Source organism: Dermochelys coriacea, chromosome 7 (assembly GCF_009764565.3).
Source record: "Dermochelys coriacea isolate rDerCor1 chromosome 7, rDerCor1.pri.v4, whole genome shotgun sequence".
NCBI classification, from domain to species: domain Eukaryota; kingdom Metazoa; phylum Chordata; order Testudines; family Dermochelyidae; genus Dermochelys; species Dermochelys coriacea.
In genome coordinates this window covers 31,947,759-31,965,954 of record NC_050074.1, presented here as the reverse complement: position 1 = coordinate 31,965,954, position 18,196 = coordinate 31,947,759, and the positions used below count along the sequence as shown (strand labels likewise).

The window sequence follows — 18,196 nt, the reverse complement described above, 5'->3', positions numbered from 1 at the left end:
GGGGTCAGGAAGGAATTTTCCTCCAGGGCAGATTGGAGAGGCCCTGGAGGTTTTTCGCCTTCCTCTGTAGCATGGGGCATGGGTCACTTGAGGGAGGCTTCTCTGCTCCTTGAAGTCTTTAAACCATGATTTAAGGACTTCACTAGCTCAGACATAGGTGCGGTTTTTTGTAGGAGTGGGTGGGTGAGATTCTGTGGCCTGCGCTGTGCAGGAGGTCGGACTAGATGATCAGAATGGTCCCTTCTGACCTTAGTATCTATGAATCTATGAACATGGCCCTACTGAAGACAATAAAGTTATGCCAGTTACATCAGCTGAGGCTCTAGCTCCATATGCACTTCATCGAAGCTGGCTGGTGATGGAGGAGTGCTGGGGTCCATGTGGAGGCAAATTGCTGGATAAAGACAGGACAGAAACAGAGCTTAAATCCATGGGAGAGAGGGGAGGACAAAGAGAATGGCTGGGGGGAAAGGTTAAGGAAGTGCCTTAGGGAAAGCAGACCTGGCTTCTATCCCTGATTCTGCTGCTGGGTAATTCACTTCTTTTCATTGTCTGTTTAAACTGGGACAGGGTTGCCTCATTGTTTGCGTGCTCTTAGATTGCAAGCTCTTTGGAGCAGGAACCACCTTTTTGTTCTGTGTTTGTCTAATGCAGTGGTTTTCAAACTTTTTTTCTGGTGACCCAGTTGAAGAAAATTGTTGATGCCCGCAACCCAACAGAGTTGGAGATGAGGGGTTTGGGGTGTGGGAGGGGCTCAGGGCTCGGGCAGAGGGTTGGGGTGTGGGGGTGAGGGCTGTGGGTGGAGCTGGGAATGAGGGGTTCAGGGTGTGGGAGGGGGCTTTGGGCTGGGGTAGGAGGTTGGGGTGCAGGAGGGGGTCAGGGTTCTGGGCTGGGGCCAGGGATGAGGGGTTTGGGATGCAGGAAGGGGCTCCAGGTTTGGGGGGGGCTCAGGGCTGGGGCAGGAGATTAGGGTGCCGGCTTACCTCGGGTGGCTCCTGGTCAGTGGTTCAGCGGGGGTGCTAAGGCAGGCTTCCTGCCTGTCCTGGCACCGCGGAATGTGCTGCGCCCCAGAAGTGGCCAGCAGCAGGTCCAGCTTCTAGGTGGAGGTGTGCAAGCAGCTCTGCATGGCTCTTGCCCACAGACGCCCTCAGCCCAGCTCCCATTGGCCGGTTTCTGGCCAATGGGAGTGTGGAGCCCGTGCTTGGGGAGGGGGCAGCACGCGGAGCCCCATGCCCCCCCGCCCCCTCCGCCTAGGAGCCGGACCTGCTGCTGGCTACTTCCGGAACACAGCGCAGTGTCAGAACAGATAGCCGGGCAGTATCGCTGACAGGACTTTTAATTGCCCAGTTGGCGGTGCTGACCAGAGCCGCTGCGATCCGCTGCCTTACGTTCTGCGACCCAGTACTGGGTCATGACCCACAGTTTGAAAACCACAGGTCTAATGCATAACACAATGGTCTCCTGGTCTTTGCTGGTGCTCCTCGGCCCGACCACAATAGAAATAAATACAAATAATAAATAATGTTGCAATCCTGATCTGGGTTGTGTCTTCTAGGTACTACCGTAATACACACAGTACTTGAGAGTAATAGCAATAGTCCTGGGTAACAGCATCAGGTGAGTGTAAAAGGCAGTCCAGCAAGTAGATATCCTTTGATGTAGTCAGTTATTCATAAGAGGTGTTAGTATCTGGGACAAAATTCACCCTGAGCCATTGGAGCAATTGCCAGGAATTGGAATGCAGTGTTTTTTCCTAAGCATGATTGTCTTACTCTTACCTTCTTGTGTACTTATGATTTGTAGTACAGCAGTGCCTAAAGACCCCATTGTGCCAGGTGCTGCACAGACCCTGACCAAGAGTGGGTCCCTCGCAGGTGCTGGGCACTGCACAGACCTGACAGATATCACACTCCATTCTACTAGACTCTGACCGAGATTGGGGCCCCATTGTGTCGTGTGCTGCACTGACCCTGACCAAGATCAAAGCCTTGTTATGCCAGATGCTGCCAGAAACCAGCTGATACTATCTGAGATGCAGGCCCTGTCATGCTGGGTGCTGCACAGACCTTGACTGAGATCAGGGTCCGATTGTGCCGGGCACACTTAGTAAGAGACAGCCCTTGGTCTGAAGAGCTCGCGATGCAAATAGTCAAAGGAAGGTTTATTAGCCCTCTTTTACAGATAGAGAAACTGGGGAACTAAAGCCCAGAGTTTTAAAGGTATCTCAGAGTTGCTCCACTCAGCAATTCAAGTGAGTCTCATTTTCAAAAGGGAGTTAGGCACTCAAGAGCTCAAGTTTCTATGAAAGTCACGGGGACTCAGGTTCCTAAGTTTTTGAGTCACTTCTGAAAATGGGACTTCCTTCCTATGCAACTTACGAGCTTTTGCTACCCTCTGTGACTTGTCCAAGGTCACACACAGCATCTTTGGAGAGGCGGGAATTGACCCCCCAAAAGATCCCAATCCAGAGCTGTAACTGAAACATCCACCATTTTTCCTGCCCTGTAGCCCGTTCCTTGGGGGAAGCAGTTGTTGTCTCTTATCCTATGCTAAGACTGTGAGTTCTTTGTAGCAAGGAATGTCCTCATTTATTCCACATCCCTACTGCAGTGGGGCCCTGATCTCTGACTGGGGCCTCACGTTGTTATGATACTAATAGTGCAGTGGGACAAGCATTTGGGATGCAGTTGACATGTGAGTAAAGTGATTGTGATGTTCCCCTGGTCAGGCCATAAACCAGGGATTTGGGAGTTGTGGGTTCGAATCCCTGCTTTTCCACCAAATGTCAAAATTTCCCCCTGGAACCACCCCCATTTCTCACCCACTCTAGCAATGATGCCAGCACAGGTATTTTTTTAAAGGACATTTTTAGAAGCAACATGGTCTTGTGAATACGATACTCACCTGGGTTGTAGTCCCAGCTCTGCCATTGGCCTGGTGTGTGACCTTGGGTGAGTCACTTCCTCTTTTTGTAACTTTGTTTCCTCTCCCACCCTTTGTCTGTTCAGATTGTGAGCTCTCTGGGGCAAAGGCTGGCCCTAGCTACATGTATGTGCAGTGCCTAACCAATGGGGCCCTTCTTCTTGTTAGGGCCTTTGAGCTCTCCTGTAATATGAATAACTTTGTCTCATGTATGACCCTAAAACAACATCGCCACATAAAAGCTCTGGTTGGAGGTATTGAAAACATGGTCACCTTGACTTTGAGTGACATGTGTATCTCAAGAGGGTGGGGCTTATTTGTGGGTGTGGCTTGATTGTGGACCGGGTTAAACACTTTCTTTTTGGATCCGCATTTGTTCTTCCCCCTGCCTTCCCCTATGGGTCTGATGCAAATTGTCAGCCTGGGAAGCTAGAGTCTGGGAGATACATTAACTACTGAGTGATAAGATCTCTCATTGCATGGCAGCATGGCCCTGGACTGTTACCATGTTTCTACCATACTCGGAACTCCTTTGTGCAGAACCTCCTCTAAACAGGTATGTTTTTATGCATATTTCAGGAGTAATAAGAAGTCACGATCCCACTATGTAGGGTGCTGTCCCTGCCCTGAAAATCTTGTAATCTAAATAGACAAAGTGTGGGAGGGGAAACTGAGGCACGGAGTGGGGAAGTGACTTGCAGAGTGTAGTACAGGCAGAATTAACTAGTCTGTGGTCCCTCTAAAGGCTTTCGCTGTGTTCTGTGTTTTCAAAGCCACTCAGAGCAATGGTTTCTATGTAGCTAGGCTTTGAATGGCTGCATGTACTAAATAGAAGAGCTGGGTTAGAATTTTCTGTGGGAAATTGCCAATTTGTCAAAATCAAAACTTTTTGGTTTCGACCAAAGTTTTGTCGGGAGGGTTTCTCAGGTCCAGGATGGAATTTCTGATCAAAATGAGAGAGTAAGCGAGGCCCACCCCAGAAAAGCCTGGAGGCCAGAGTACCCACCTGTGATGAAGAATCAGCTTCAAGTCCCTGCAGAGAGTGAGAAGCGCTGACTTGCTAGCCTGGTTGTTAGGGAACTTGGTTGGGGTGCAGAAGAACAAGGTTTAGGTTGCTACTTTGCCTGAGCTATTGGCTCTTCTGGGATGGAGCTCTCTGTTTTCATGAAACGTTTTGAAAGGTCTTGGTTTTGTTCTGATATGAAATTTCTGAAATTATTGTGCTAAACAGAATTCCTGTTTTCTGGCTAGCCCTATTAAATAGACACATTATTTAGGACCCAACTGGATTAGTATGGTTTGTTCACACTGCATTTGCTGTGGGAAGAGCAATAGACATAAGTCCAGTGTCAATGGTTGAGCCAGGATCAGAATCCAGATTGTCTGACTCCCAGCCCAACGCTGTGTCCAGTTTCACACCTCCGCCTCATGTTGGCAGCCATGGCTTGTACCTTTGGAGGCACAGTTGACTTTATTAGCTTTTCTGAAAGTGGATGCAAAAGGCTGACATAATATCTCATGAATACCCCTTGCACAGAAGCAATTTCTGATCCTGAGCCAGTAAAACATGCGGGCATGTTTGATTTTAATCTGACTAATTGGTATCAAGACCTAGAGTCAGTTTAGTTTCTCTTCTTAAATGATTTCCTTGAGTGGTTCCAATCTGGAAGCTGTCAGCCGAACCTTGTCTTCCCATCCTACATCTATAATCACTCTGGACCTTCTCCTGTAAGGGGATAAGAAGAGACCACATGATTATATAACAACACTGCATTTCTTTTAATCTTTTCATCACAAATCATGACTCTGTAAATAGGGATTAGCTAAGCCTCCCAATAGCTCTGTGAATTACACTATTCCCCTTTTATCCTCCCCGCATAATGCATCATGAACTCAGCCTAGAGGCCCTGGGGTTGTGGTCCCCAGGAGAGCAAAGAACAGGCGTCAAAGGGTCAAGATCACCTTCTCCTTCCCATGTAGGAGTCAGGGTCTTGGCTTGGGCAGGAGCAGGGGGAATGATTGTCATGTCCTATGAATATTTTTGAGTTTTGAAAAATGTTCCTGTCCCCAATTGGGATGAAAAGTCAAAACCTCAAAAATTGTCATAAATCAAAAAACTGAAAAAAAAATCATTTTGAATCAATTAAAATGTTTCATTTCAATAATTTTGAAACATTTTGTTTTGATTTTGACCAAATTACTTATTTAATTTGTTTTTCTTACCGTTAGCTTAAATTGATGAGCGGAAAGTCATTTCAAACAAGAAAACCACTTTATTTTGAAAATGTCGACAAATTTCTTTTAAAGAATGTTTTTCAATTCACCAATACTGACACTTTCCCATAAACAGTTTTGGTTTTGACGAACTGGCATTTTCCAACCAAAAAAGGTTTCTCTGGAAAATTTACAGTCAGCACCAGTCCTGGCTAGATGCCAGCTGCAGGGTCCTGATATAGAAACCATTGAGAAGCGCTGATCTAAAGAACAGGATGAGTGAGTGAGAACTGATGGCAATCCCAGCCCTGCCACTAACTCACTGGGTTACTTTGGGCACATCACTTTCCTTCCCTATGGCCCATACTTTGCATTATGGTAGCGCCTTGAAGACACCAACCAAGACCAGGGCCCCACAATGCTCTACAGATCCCGATTGAGATCAGGGCCCCACTATGCCAAGTGCTTCATAGACCCCAACTGAGATCAGGGCCCCATTGCGCCAGGCACTGCACAGACCCTGGCTGAGATTGGGGCCCCTGTGCAGAGTGTTATGCATGTAATCCTTGTGGCCTGAAGCCCTAGGGAGGCGGGAGCTGACTGTTGTGAACAGTTTGTGAACAGGAAGAAGAGTAGTCCAGAGCTGCTTAAGAGCTCCAGATGGACAGGAGCACCATGGGATAGGAGGTCTCTGCCAGCATCTGTTGATGAGGAAAGAGAAATGTCCGAATGGACCAGACCTCATTTGCATTTCAGACAGCCCCCCAACCTGAAGCAAATACTAACCAGCAACCACACACCACAAAACAAAAACACTAACCCAGGAACCTATCCTTGCAACAAAGCCCTTTGCCAATTGTGTCCACATATCTATTCAGGGGACATCATCGTAGGGCTTAATCACATCAGCCATGCTATCAGAGTCTCGTTCACCTTCACATCTACCAATGTGATATATGCCATCATGTGCCAGCAATGCCCCTCTGCCATGTACATGGCCAAACTGGACAGTGTCTACGTAAAAGAATAAATGGACACAAATCAGACGTCAAGAATTATAACATTCAAAAACCAGTCAGAGAACACTTCAATCTCTTTGGTCACTTGATTACAGACCTAAAAGTGGCAATTCTTCAGCAAAAAAACTTCAAAACCAGACTCCAACGAGAAACTGCTGAGCTTGAATTAATTTGCAAACTGGATACAATTAACTTAGGCTTGAATAAAGACTGGGAGTGGATGTGTCATTACACAAAGTAAAACTATTTCCCCCTGTTTATTCCCCCCGCCCACCCCTCCCCACGGTTCCTCAGACGTTCTTGTCAGCTACTGGAAATGGCCCACCTTGATTATCACTACAGAAGGTTCTCCCCCGCCCCCGCTCTCCTGCTGGTAACCTTACCTGATCACTCTCATTACAGTGTGTATGGTAACACCCATTGTTTCATGTTCTCTGTGTATATAAAATCTCCCCACTGTATTTTCCACTACATGCATCCGATGAAGTAAGCTGTAGCTCACGAAAGCTTATGCTCAAATAAATTTGTTAGTCTCTAAGGTGCCACAAGTACTCCTTTTCTTTGTGCTAATTTGTGGCATTTTGGTTAAAATATAGTTAAGTTTTGAGTTTGGGGGCAATAAAATGCTATTGACCCTGCTAGGAAATGAAAGGACAAGTGAGCAGCACCAGACATGCTGGGTGAGTGGGTCACCCTGACTGACACCATAGTCGGGCACCGTTGGGTAAGGGAGCCTCATGAGAAAAGAAAGAGAAGGGCTCCTGCTAGCTGTGGGCTGAGCTAAACTGGCTTTGAGATGGTGTACAGTGCAGTGGTGGGGAGTAGAGCTAAGGTGCCTTTGAGGCAGAGACCAGGGCTGAGCTGAGGCAGTGTGTTGGTGCTGACGGTGCTTGGGCTGAAGCTCTACAGAGCAGCAGACCTTTCTGCCTAGAAAGCAAAGCTGAAATCACGCCACCGGAGCATCCCAGGCAGTACGGCCAGACTCCACCAGCCCTGAGCAGCAAACCGTGATTGATGATGCTGAGAAGGGAAGTGGCTGGAATGTCTGAGCTGCTCACAACTGTGAAAGGAGGCCTGAGGCTGGGATTACTGCCAAAATACCCACGGGAGGGGGAGAACTTTCGTGAGCTACATCCACTGAATGCATCTGATGAAGTGAGCTGTAGCTCATGAAAGCCTATGCTCCAATAAATTTGTTCGTCTTTAAGGTGCCACAAGTCCTCCTTTTCTTTTTGCGGATACAGACTAACATGGCTGCTACTCTGAAACTTACCTAACAGTGTGGATTTATTAATTGCTGGATTTCTCAAGTTAGTTCTGTTGTACCCTTCCCCCATCCTCATAAAGCTTTTTTTATTAACCCCTACACTCAGTGCTTGCACGTGGGGAAGTATTACCTATCAAGGGTGCCAAGGGTGGTGTTTACAGTTTTCCAGGTTTCTGGGTTGGGGCTCAAGCTGGTGTTTACATTTTTTGAAGGACCCCATTGAAAACTGAACCCCGCCTGCTGACAACACCTGATTACACACACGCTCACTGAGATCAGGATCTCGTTGTGCTGGGTGCTGCACAGACCCGGGTGAGGTCAGGGCCCCATTGTGCCAGGCGCTGCACAGACTCACACTAAGAGACGGACCCTGAAGAGCTTAAAATCTAAATAGACAAAGAGTGGGAGGGGAAACACAGGTGTAGAGAAGGGAAGGGGCTTGCCTAAGCTCAGGCTGGTGGAGATAGAAATAGAACCCAGGTCTCTGAGCCCCAGTCCATTGCCCTAGCCTCTCCACTAGCTGTCCGTAATGGTCACAGAAATTACTCACTGCCTCTCCACATCTTCTATGGTGTCTGGCAATGGCATGTTATGGGTCTCAGGTAGGAAGCAGGTGGTGAGGCAGGATACAATAGGGGCAGCTCCATAGATGATGAGCGGCAGGGAGGGTAAGTACCAAGCGGGGCCACTATGCCGCCCACCCGAGCCAGGGTGTTCACAAACCCCATTCCAGTCTTTCTGCCATGGAGAGAGAACAGTCAGGGACTGGGAACCGGCCCTCAGCTGGGTTTGCCTTTTCTGAGCTACAAATCTCCATGTTGTTTATTCACAATTTGTACATCTAATCTAATCTCTAACCAGCCTGCCTGCAGTGTCCTGTCAGAAAGCAGTAGAACAAGGTATGCTGATTCATTCAGTCTGGCCTTATCCAGTAGATTTATTTGGGTTTGCATCTCCTAACAGCTATAGAAAACCCAGCTGACCAGAGCTCTTGCTGTCATTCTGTCATTGCCATCTCCTTGAGGTTAATCATGCAGGGTGAAAACTGCAACACAGCCCAGCAGCCCAGGTGGGACTCCTTAGTGGGCATTTGCATCTACATACCTAATCACGGTGGGGTAGAGCTCTCCTGTATAGAGGAAGGCACAGTTGAATGAGGCAGCTAGGCAGCCCTTTCCAAACACAGCCAAAAGAGTGCGCAGGGTCTACAGATCTAGGGAGAGGGAAAGGATGACATCAGCAGGTGCTGCTGTGACTTAGCTCTTTGCACAGTGTGGGCATGCAAACACAGTCCTTAATCTCTCTGTCCTCGAGTTCCCCCCCAACTCTGTAAAAAGAGTCAGTAATTACAAGAGGTTGAATTTTTTTTGGTCAAAAAGTAATTTCCAAGAAAAATGTCTTTATACTGCAAATTAATTGTTGTCCTGTTTTTTAATGGTCAGATTATATCTCCAGGATGCATCGTGGCCTCCCCATATTATTTATTATTTGTATTATCATAGTGCCTAGGAGCCCCAGTCATGGGTCAGGAAAGAGACAGTCCCTGTCCCAAAGAGCTGGCAATCTAAGTATAAGACAAGTGATGACATGGATACAGACAGATAAATACATTAGAACAGCCATACTGGGTCAGACCAATGGTCCATCTAGCCCAGTATCCTATCTTCCGACAGCGGCCAACACCTGATGTTTCAGAGGGAATGAACAGGGCAATTACTGAGTGATCCCTCCCCTGTCATCCACTCCCAGCTTCTGGAGGTTAGAGGCTTAGGACACCCAGAACATGTGATTGTGTCCCTGAGCATCTTGGCTAATAGCCATTGATGGACCTGTCCTCCATGAACGTACCCAATTCTTTTTTGAACTCAGTTATAGTTTTGGCCTTCACAACATCCCCTGGCAACGAGTTCCACTGGTTGATTGTGTGTTGTGTGAAGAAGTCCTGCCTTGTGTTTGTTTTAAATCTGCTGCCTATTGATTTCATTGGGTGACCCTTGGTTCACCATGGGGTAGCACAAGGAAACAATGAGACATTGGAAAGCATGGTAGGGTGTGGTTTCAGTACACCAGCAGCCTAACTACTGTCAAGTTTTTTGTAGGCTTCAGAGCAGAGGGAATTTTAAGCAGGGTTTTGAAGGAGGATATGATGTTAATTTTGCTGATGCTTACAGGGAACTTTTCCCAAGTATGAGGGGCAGCATGGGGGAAAGCACAAAGGTGCTTGTTTGAAAATGTAATAAGTGGGTGATAGAAGCTGATATCATAGACTGATTGGAGTCAATCTTTTAATACTGAATGAGAGCTGTTAGGGCAGGTGGGGATAGATTATGAAGAGTCTTGAGAGTGAAGACAAGTAGCTTATATTTGATATGATAGAGAAGAAGGGACCAGTAAAGGGAAGCAAAGAGATGGGAAGTGGTGAGTCATGACAGCTGCATGGCATTATGGGAGACGTACTCTGGCTAGGGACCACAGCATTTCAGAATTAAAATTTGGGTGTGGGGAAGAAGTGCCATGGGTGTTCATTTTTTTTATTGAAAAATTGAAATTTTCTGTGTGAAGCTGATGCCTTTCACATAAAACTTAATTTAGCCAATCCCCCAATTTTCTGTTGAAAAACAGTTTGGATGAAAACATTTTCAACCACCTTTAATATACAGACATTGCTTTTATAGACTATTCTTGTAACATTACTCTTGCTGTATCTTGCGTATATGCTAATTAAATTATATGTATGCTAAATGTATATACATGCTCATACATGCTGATTAAAATCAGAGCATGCAGATCGATAGTGCACCAGGGCCTCACCTTATGGCACAAATGTGTTGGCCAGGATCGCAAGTCCTGCTAGGATGAGAGCAGAAGCCTGGGTGACTCTCCAGCCAATGAAACTGATCATGAAGAAACCAATCAGCTTTGCAGGGATATCGACAGCTCCATATACCACCTGGATGAGGTAAATGCTGACCCCAAAATTCTGCAGGTCCATGGCCAGCCCATAATAGGCAAAGCTGGTGGAGAACCTGTCATTGACGGCACAAAAATGCATGGTACAATGGAAAGTCTGCAGAGCGCAGTACTTCCTGTTGCCACTGGGAGTGCTGTAAAATGCTCTGTAGCCTGGGACTTGGGAGACGTCAGTTCAATTCCCCTGTGTTACAGACTCCCTTGTATGACCTTCGGCAAGTCACTTAATCTCTGTGCTTCAGTTCCCCTTCTGTAAAAATGGGGGCAATAATCCTACCTCTGGTCTGCTTAGATTGTAAACTCTTGAAGGTAGGGCCTGGCCCTGTCTCTGTCTACTGTACAGCACTAAGCACAACAGCGTTTGGTACTAGTTGTACCATCATAACAAAAGCTCCTGGTTTATTTTCTGCCCTTCCACCCTCCTTGCCTCCCTCTGCAGCCGAATGAACCCACCTACCGTACTAAGCACAGGCACCAGGATATCCTGCGTACAGACGGTGTGCGCACCAGATCGGCAGCTGTGTGGATGGATCTGGCTGAGGACATTTCTTTTTGCAGGCGGGCTCTCAAGTCCTGTGGGGAAGAGACACAGGAGAGTTTATATCTTCCCCAAATCCTTGGTTATTTAAATCCTTATAGTTATAACTTGGGGTATTCTTGCTATCCGTGTAAACACCCAGGGTCTGGAGCTGCTGCAATACTGAGTGCCGTCACCGGCAGAGCCAGTCTTCAGGCTGCAGTACCCCTGGCTATCACTGGGAGATGCAGGTAGCCGAAGGAAGAGGCAAAGAGCAGGAAGTGCAACCTCCAGTGGGGCTATTTCAACTCGTAGCACAGGGCTCCTTGTTTAGGGCACTGTGCAAAGTACTGAATGCCTCCTATGGATTGGAAGGGCGCATCCTATGAGGTTTCTCAGCACCTTAGAGGTTCAGATGCTAGAATTCCCATTCTAACATCCCCTTAGCAACCTACATTTCCAGACAGCAATTCATGTGCTAGATTTCTATGGGGATCACCCTGTCAGTATGCCTGGCTGTCTGAAGTTTTACTGGAGTTGTTAAGGCCTGGATATGGTTTTTTTGGATTCTTTATTGCTATTGTTTCACAACAGCTATAGCTGGACTCTAGGACTTGATTTCTGGGCTTGGGAGAGTGTATATTTATTACCCTCTTGGCACCAAGAGTTCATATGTCCCTGTCTAGAACTGGACAAAATGTTTTGGTTGAAACTTTTTTCAGTGAAAAATGCAGATTTGGCAACATCAAAACAAATTGCAAATTTTCGTCAATTTCACCAAATTGTTTTGGAAAATTAAAAAAAAGCAAACAACCACCCACCAAATTGAAGTGTTTTATTTTTACATTTTTTAAATGAAATGTTTTGATTTTTTTTATTTGAAGTAAATTTTTGTTTTGAAATTTTCTTTAATTTTATATAAATATTTTTTGTAAATGTTAAAAAATGCTCAAATTAAAAAAGAGTCATTTCATGGTGAATGAAAATTTGGCCTGAACTGAATATTTTTCCTGTCGATTTGCCAAAAACTTTGAAAAAATTGTTTTCAGTTTGACCTCAAACAATTTTTTTCCACAATTTTTTGGAATTGCCAGTAACCGAAAAAATCCATTATTTGCCCAGCTCTTTCCCTCTTTGTGTGTGTGTGTATGTTCCCTCTCTGGAGAAGGAGTGTATGAGTTTGCTCTATGGTGTGTTTGTGTGCATCAGTCCTCTCTCTGGCAATCACGGGGTGAGAGGCACGCAGGTATTCCAGCCTCCCTTTTAGCCTATTCAATTCCTCACCTCTATGCTGAGTTTGTCCCCTTCTTCCTTTCGCCCATTTATTTGTGCCACTTTCTGCAGCTCCTTTAATGCCTGGTTCAGTTTGCCAGCTGTTGCAAGCCAGTGGGCCAACTCTGTGAACCACCTGTTTGGAACCAAAATGGCACATGGTAGTCAGCTTCCCTGCCATGGGCCTTGGTGCAGGGCAGGGCTTATGATGACCCCATGTGGTGACACCAGGAAGTGCAGGGTGGAAAACCCAGGGGAACCCCAGGGCTATGTTTGTCCAGCAGCTTAATAAAGAATTGCCTGTATGTTCATTACAACAGGATCCTTTTCACCGTGAGAAACACTAAGACTCAGGACACCTGGGGCTCCCAACCTATGTATGATACAGAAAGAGTCTGTTGCAGTTCAGGTAGGGTGACCAATTGTCCTGATACTGTCTTATATACACAACTATAGTCCCCCCCCCAAAAAAAAAGTGTCCCAATTTTTCACACTTGCTATTTTGTCACCCTAAGTTCAGGGAACATTTCAAAACTCCTCTGTCTCTATGTGCTTAGAATAGATGCAGTGTTCAGGCTAAAGGAGCAAGTTGAGAAGCAGTGTGGTCTAATGGATAGGGTACAGCATTAGGAGGCAGGGCAGCTGGGTTCTCTTCTTGGCTGTAGAACTGCCTGTCTTGTGACTTTTGGCAAATCACTTCCCAGCTGGTTCTCTGCCCAAAGATCATCTGTTGCATATGTAAGCACGTCTGGGCAGGAACTGTATCTGTACAGCTCCTAGCCCTGGTCTGTAGGGGCTACCATAATAATAATGGTCTTGTAAGTTGGACACTAGCTTGGGAAACCTGGGTTCGTTTCCCTGCTCTACCACAGATGCCCCATGTGACTTTGGGCAAGTCACTCCATATTTCTGCGCATCAGCTCCACAGTCTGTAAAATGTGAATAATTACCCTTCCCTTTTCTATTTAGACTGTGAGCTCTTTAGGACAGGGCCTCTCTTTCAACGTGTGTCTATGTTGCACCCAGCACAATGGGACCCTGAACTCAGATGAGGCCTCTAGATGCTACCATAATATGAAAAATCACAATCAGTGCAACCTCAGATTGGGACTCCCACTGTGTCAAGTGCTGGACAGACATACAGTGAGAGACAGGCCCAGTGTCTGAGAGCTTGCAGTCTGAATATCTTCCAGAATCCCATGGTCCCCGCAAGGGATAACAGGAGGTCCCCATGCTGACAAGGTTTACAAGTGGGAATGACACCTACCAGCCGTAGAAGAAGAAGATGAAATAGGGCACCTAAACAGCCAGCTGCAGCCAGCACCAATCTGGGATGGCATAGGCTAGTCCAGCCAGAATGAACTGCCTGATGTTGTAACTATATTCTGTCACCGTGCCAACTGCTGCCCGGAGTTTAGTGGGAATCCACTCCACAGCTGGGTGAGGAGATAAAAGGGGGAAGAGAGTCAAAGTCCAGAGAAAACCAATCCCAGCTTTCAAAGCCACCTGCATACCTAAATCCACCCCCAAACAAGTGGCCTGATTTTTAAGTGGAATTTAAGCAGAGCAGGGAGAATAATGGATTTTTCATTTTAATGGCAACTTCAAAAAGAAAAAGGGGGAAAAAAACAGAAAAAAATTCATTTTGGGCCAACAAGAATTTTTTTTAATTTTGGACAAATCAAAGAGCTGAAAAAGTTTTCATTTTGGGTTAAATTAACTGTTTTGTTTTGACTGTCAACAGTTTTGTCATGTTTTGGAATTTAAATAAAATATAAAGTTCAAGGAAATTTTGAAATGAAAAGTCATTTTGAACCAAAAAAATGAAAACGTTTCAACTTTTTCTGATTTGTTTTTGACGTGAACAATGTGGCTGAACCAACATGAATTCACGAAATGTTTTATGGAAAAAAGTTTCAGCTAAAAAATATCACCCAGCTCTAGACTGAAGCTCTTTGCGGGGGGGGACTGTCTTTTAGTTCTGTGTTTAAAGGGACTCTAGCACAATGGGATCCTGACCCATGACTGGGACTCTGAGGTGTGGCCACCTTGCTGGTCAGACTATAAACTGTTTGAAGGGTGAATAATGCCTCACCTAGCATCTCTGTCACATGCATTATTTTGTAATGCTCATTCTCCTCAACATCTGCTTTATCTTAATGTAGGAAGATACTGTTATGCTGGGGGGTTGGAGCTGGTGGGCTTAACTGCCACTTTTCATTCAGGATAAAAGTAAGAAACAATCAAGCTCTTTTATGGACCTAGATAGCTGAAACAATAGAATGCACCACCCAAAACATAGACACATAGCAAGATTTGAGCAGATGCTGAGTCATGTGGCCCATGGAGGTTCCTTGGACAGTGATATAGCACACAGGGCCTGGAGCATGGACTGGTGAAGCTGTGTGTGTCTTTGTGTGTGAGAAAAGCAGCAATAACAGGACAGGTACAAAGAAGCCTGTGATACAGCCAGAGAAGTCCTGGCAGTGTGACCCTGAGAAAACACTAGGGAGGAGAGCTTTTTGGGCAGAGTGTTGGCTGGAAAAGGGTTGGTACAGTGAGCAAAGAAACTGCCTCCTGCTGTTTATTTCCTGCTGTGAACAGGGAAACAAGACATTGTAAATAACCAGGAATGTACCAAAGAAATACCTGGCTTCATCACCAGCTTCTCCTCTTAATGGAAACATCCTGTAAGACCCCAAAGGACTTGCTACTTGCTTGGGTCGGTACTTGCAGAGAGACATGCAGTTGAGGTTGATCCTTCACAGAGCCATTCCAGTCAGGAAGCAGAAAACACAATACATGGTAAAGTTAGATGAGAAAGCAGCGCAAGAGCCGGTGATGGCCATTTGCAGATAGGACCAGATCAAGAGTGACTTCCGTCCAAACCTGTGGCAGAGAAAACCAAGGCTAGCTGCTAACAGGCAGGATGGGCTTGTGGCTAGAGCGCTGAGTTATCACTCTGGGGGAAACAGTATGACCCCCATCACTGTGGTAGGGCAGTGCTACAATCCCCATTGTACAGATGGGGAACTCAGCCCCAAAGAGAGTAAGGGACGTGCATAAGGTCACAGAGGAAATCTGTGGCAGAACAGAGGCTTGAACTCAGGTTTTCCCAAGTTCTAGGTGAGTGCCCTAACTACTGGGCCATTTTTCCTCTCTGATTATAAGTGCTGGTAAAGACAGCTGGAAACTTTTAGAACTGGGCCACTACCTGCCCTCACCCTGCATTCATCTCCTGCACCCTACCTAAGTGAAATGATAGACAGGTGTCTTACTTGTCAGAGAGACTTCCAAACACAATCGCTCCCACCAGGCCTCCCACCATATAGATCGACTGAGCCGTCTGTTTCAATGTCCGTGAGCCACACACCAGATCCCACTGCAAGTGGGAGAGAAAACACCATCCCAGTGAGAAAGCATGAGGGAGAGAAGTCCAGCGAACTTGGTCATAGTGAGAATGGGGGTCCCAAACTCTGACAAGGTTTGTGAAGAACCTAGCAAAATGTGGCCCTGATCTTGGTCAGGATCTGTGCAGCACCCAACATGGTGGGGTCCGGAGTGTCCAGATACTACCATGATACCGTCCAGATCCGTATCTGGCAAATATCATTGTAGCTCTGTTGGTTTCAAAGAAACTATACTGGTGGTCACCAGGTAGCAATCTGATTCAGTCACTAGCCAGTCATTGCCAGGAGACTCTTTCTTACCTCGGTGATGATGGTGGAGGTGAAAATGCTCTTGTCATATATCCATCCATCCAGGGCTTGGTGTCCATCTCGGTCCCATTGGTTATTGTGGCATTTGGGTCTAGGAGCCGCCACTGGGCGGAGATGAATCGGAGACACTTCTCCAGCTGCTGGTTCCCATCCACAGGGATGGAGATCTTGAGGAGCTCCTGGCAATACAGGAGGTCAGTAAAGTTGTCATCACAAGTGTAGTTAGCAACAATGGCAATATGGCAGTGGTGCTCAGGGGTAGCAGCGGTAAAGTTCTGCAGGATGTTGTGGCTGGCCATCAGTAATATTGGCAGGACCAGTAATGTAACATGGATACTTTGGAAACGGCCCATACTGCCGACCTGCTCTAAAAGTTCTGCAAAAGTCATGTTGCCCCAGACCAGAAGACTCTGACACCTTGAATGTGCTTGTTTTGTGAAATAGATGCACACCCAAAACAATGTGCAGCTGTAAATAGAGGAATGCCACTGCTGTTTACTCACAGATGCACACAGCTTTGTGTTTGCTTAGACATCCACTCCCAGTCTTGTCAGATGCTGCAATCTACTCTGGAAAGACAGAAAGAGTTGCAATGGATCTAGCAATAGCGCAAAGTGAATTCCTACAACCGAGTAGCCAATTTGGCTGCATTAAGGATCTGCTGATTAAATAAGCAGCTAATCAGACTATCGATGCAATTAAATCAGATGCAAAAATTCTAGATCATTCCATGCACAACTAATTCACAGTCTCTTTTGGCTACTAGACAATTCCAAGTTGATTGTGAATCCCAGAAGCCCGATGGAGCAGTTTGGTTGGGAATGCTGTGCCTAGCTGAGCTCCAGGTCAAGAAGTAGATTGTTCAGGGTTCTGCTGCACTTCTAGTTAATCTTTTGTTGGGTTTCATTTGTTTAGTTAGGCAAAGTTCCCCTTGGTTTGTAGGGCTTAATGCAAAAAGAAAACTATTTTAAGAAGAATTTTGGAGAAAGCATGTCAAGGGAGAGCCTGGTAAAATATGCCCTTAAATCTGAGTTTTCCAACCCTGATGTACTTTGCACTGTGGAGCAAATCTTGTTGTGTAGATGGCCAACGTTTTGGAATGCCACATAGCTCAGCAGGAGTTTCCATGTATCCATAATGCAGAGGGGCAAGGTATAGAATTGAACTCAGCTGTCAATGAAAGACATGGGGCTATGCTGATTTACACCACCTGGCCTAGTTACACAAGCGTAAATCTGGAGTCACTCCCCTTCAAGCCCCTATTTAACAAAACCAGGAAGAGTCAATGAGCCAGATCCTCCGCTGATGTAAACAGGCACAGATCTACAATGAAGCTGAGAATCTGGCCCCATACAATTAAAATATAAACCTTGGTAAAATAGACTTACCTGCTTCCTATGTTGCTACCAAGCAATGTCTTTAATAGGCTACAGCTGCTTTTCTCTGTGGGTCAATGGATCATACTCTCACCAAGTAAATTGTCCAGAAATCTTACTGGATCAATGGAGATCAGGCTATGACAGGAACACATGAGGACAAAGGAGGTGGGACTTGCTCAACTTCTCTCATTAGAACTTGCAACCTCTTTGCCCTTGGCTCAATAACAGCATCAAAAGCCCAGCAGGCAAACCTTGAGTGCCCCTTTAATGACCCAGTTAGGAGAACCCCCACTTAGCAAATTAATAAACAAGAGCTAACATGATCTCACCATGCAGCCGGGACCTGGAGCAGAACATTATAACTGGGGAATGTAAATATGGTGCCTTTCCTGCAGTTCCTGGTATGAGGATGCTTGCCGGTAGAACAAAAATGATGCCAGAGGAACAGATGTGGGATGAACCTTTGAGAGCCAGGGACTTGTTTCAGAACAAGAAGAAATTTGAAACCTTCTAACATGGCAAAACAGGTTTCCTGCAAGCTAACAGTCTTATCAGAACACTGTAATAATGCTGGGGATGTGCTCAGCTGGATAGAGCACTGCTCAGGGATTCAGGAGAGCTTGGTTCTGCTTCCAGCTCTGACCTATTGGGTAACTTTGGGCAAGTCATTTAATCTTGCTGTGCCTCAGTTTCCCCATTTGCAAAAAGGGCACAATTATGTTGATCTTCCTGTTAGACCTTAAAATTTTTCCATGTGACAACTTCTCTTCCTCATGCATGATGGCTTTTTAACAAAATGGAAATTTTCACTAAACTTTTTCATTTTTAAAGGAAAAAAATCTATGTATCTATGGAAAAGCTATGAAGAGATAAATAGATATACATGAAATAATGTTGCAGTGTTAATGGATTTGAAA

At 45.9% G+C, this 18,196-nt stretch overlaps 1 pseudogene; it reads right to left on the bottom strand.

Annotated features, from left to right (window-relative positions):
• Positions 1 to 7,968: 7,968 nt before the first annotated feature.
• LOC119858975 lies at positions 7,969 to 17,411 on the bottom strand (annotated as a pseudogene).
• Positions 17,412 to 18,196: the final 785 nt, after the last annotated feature.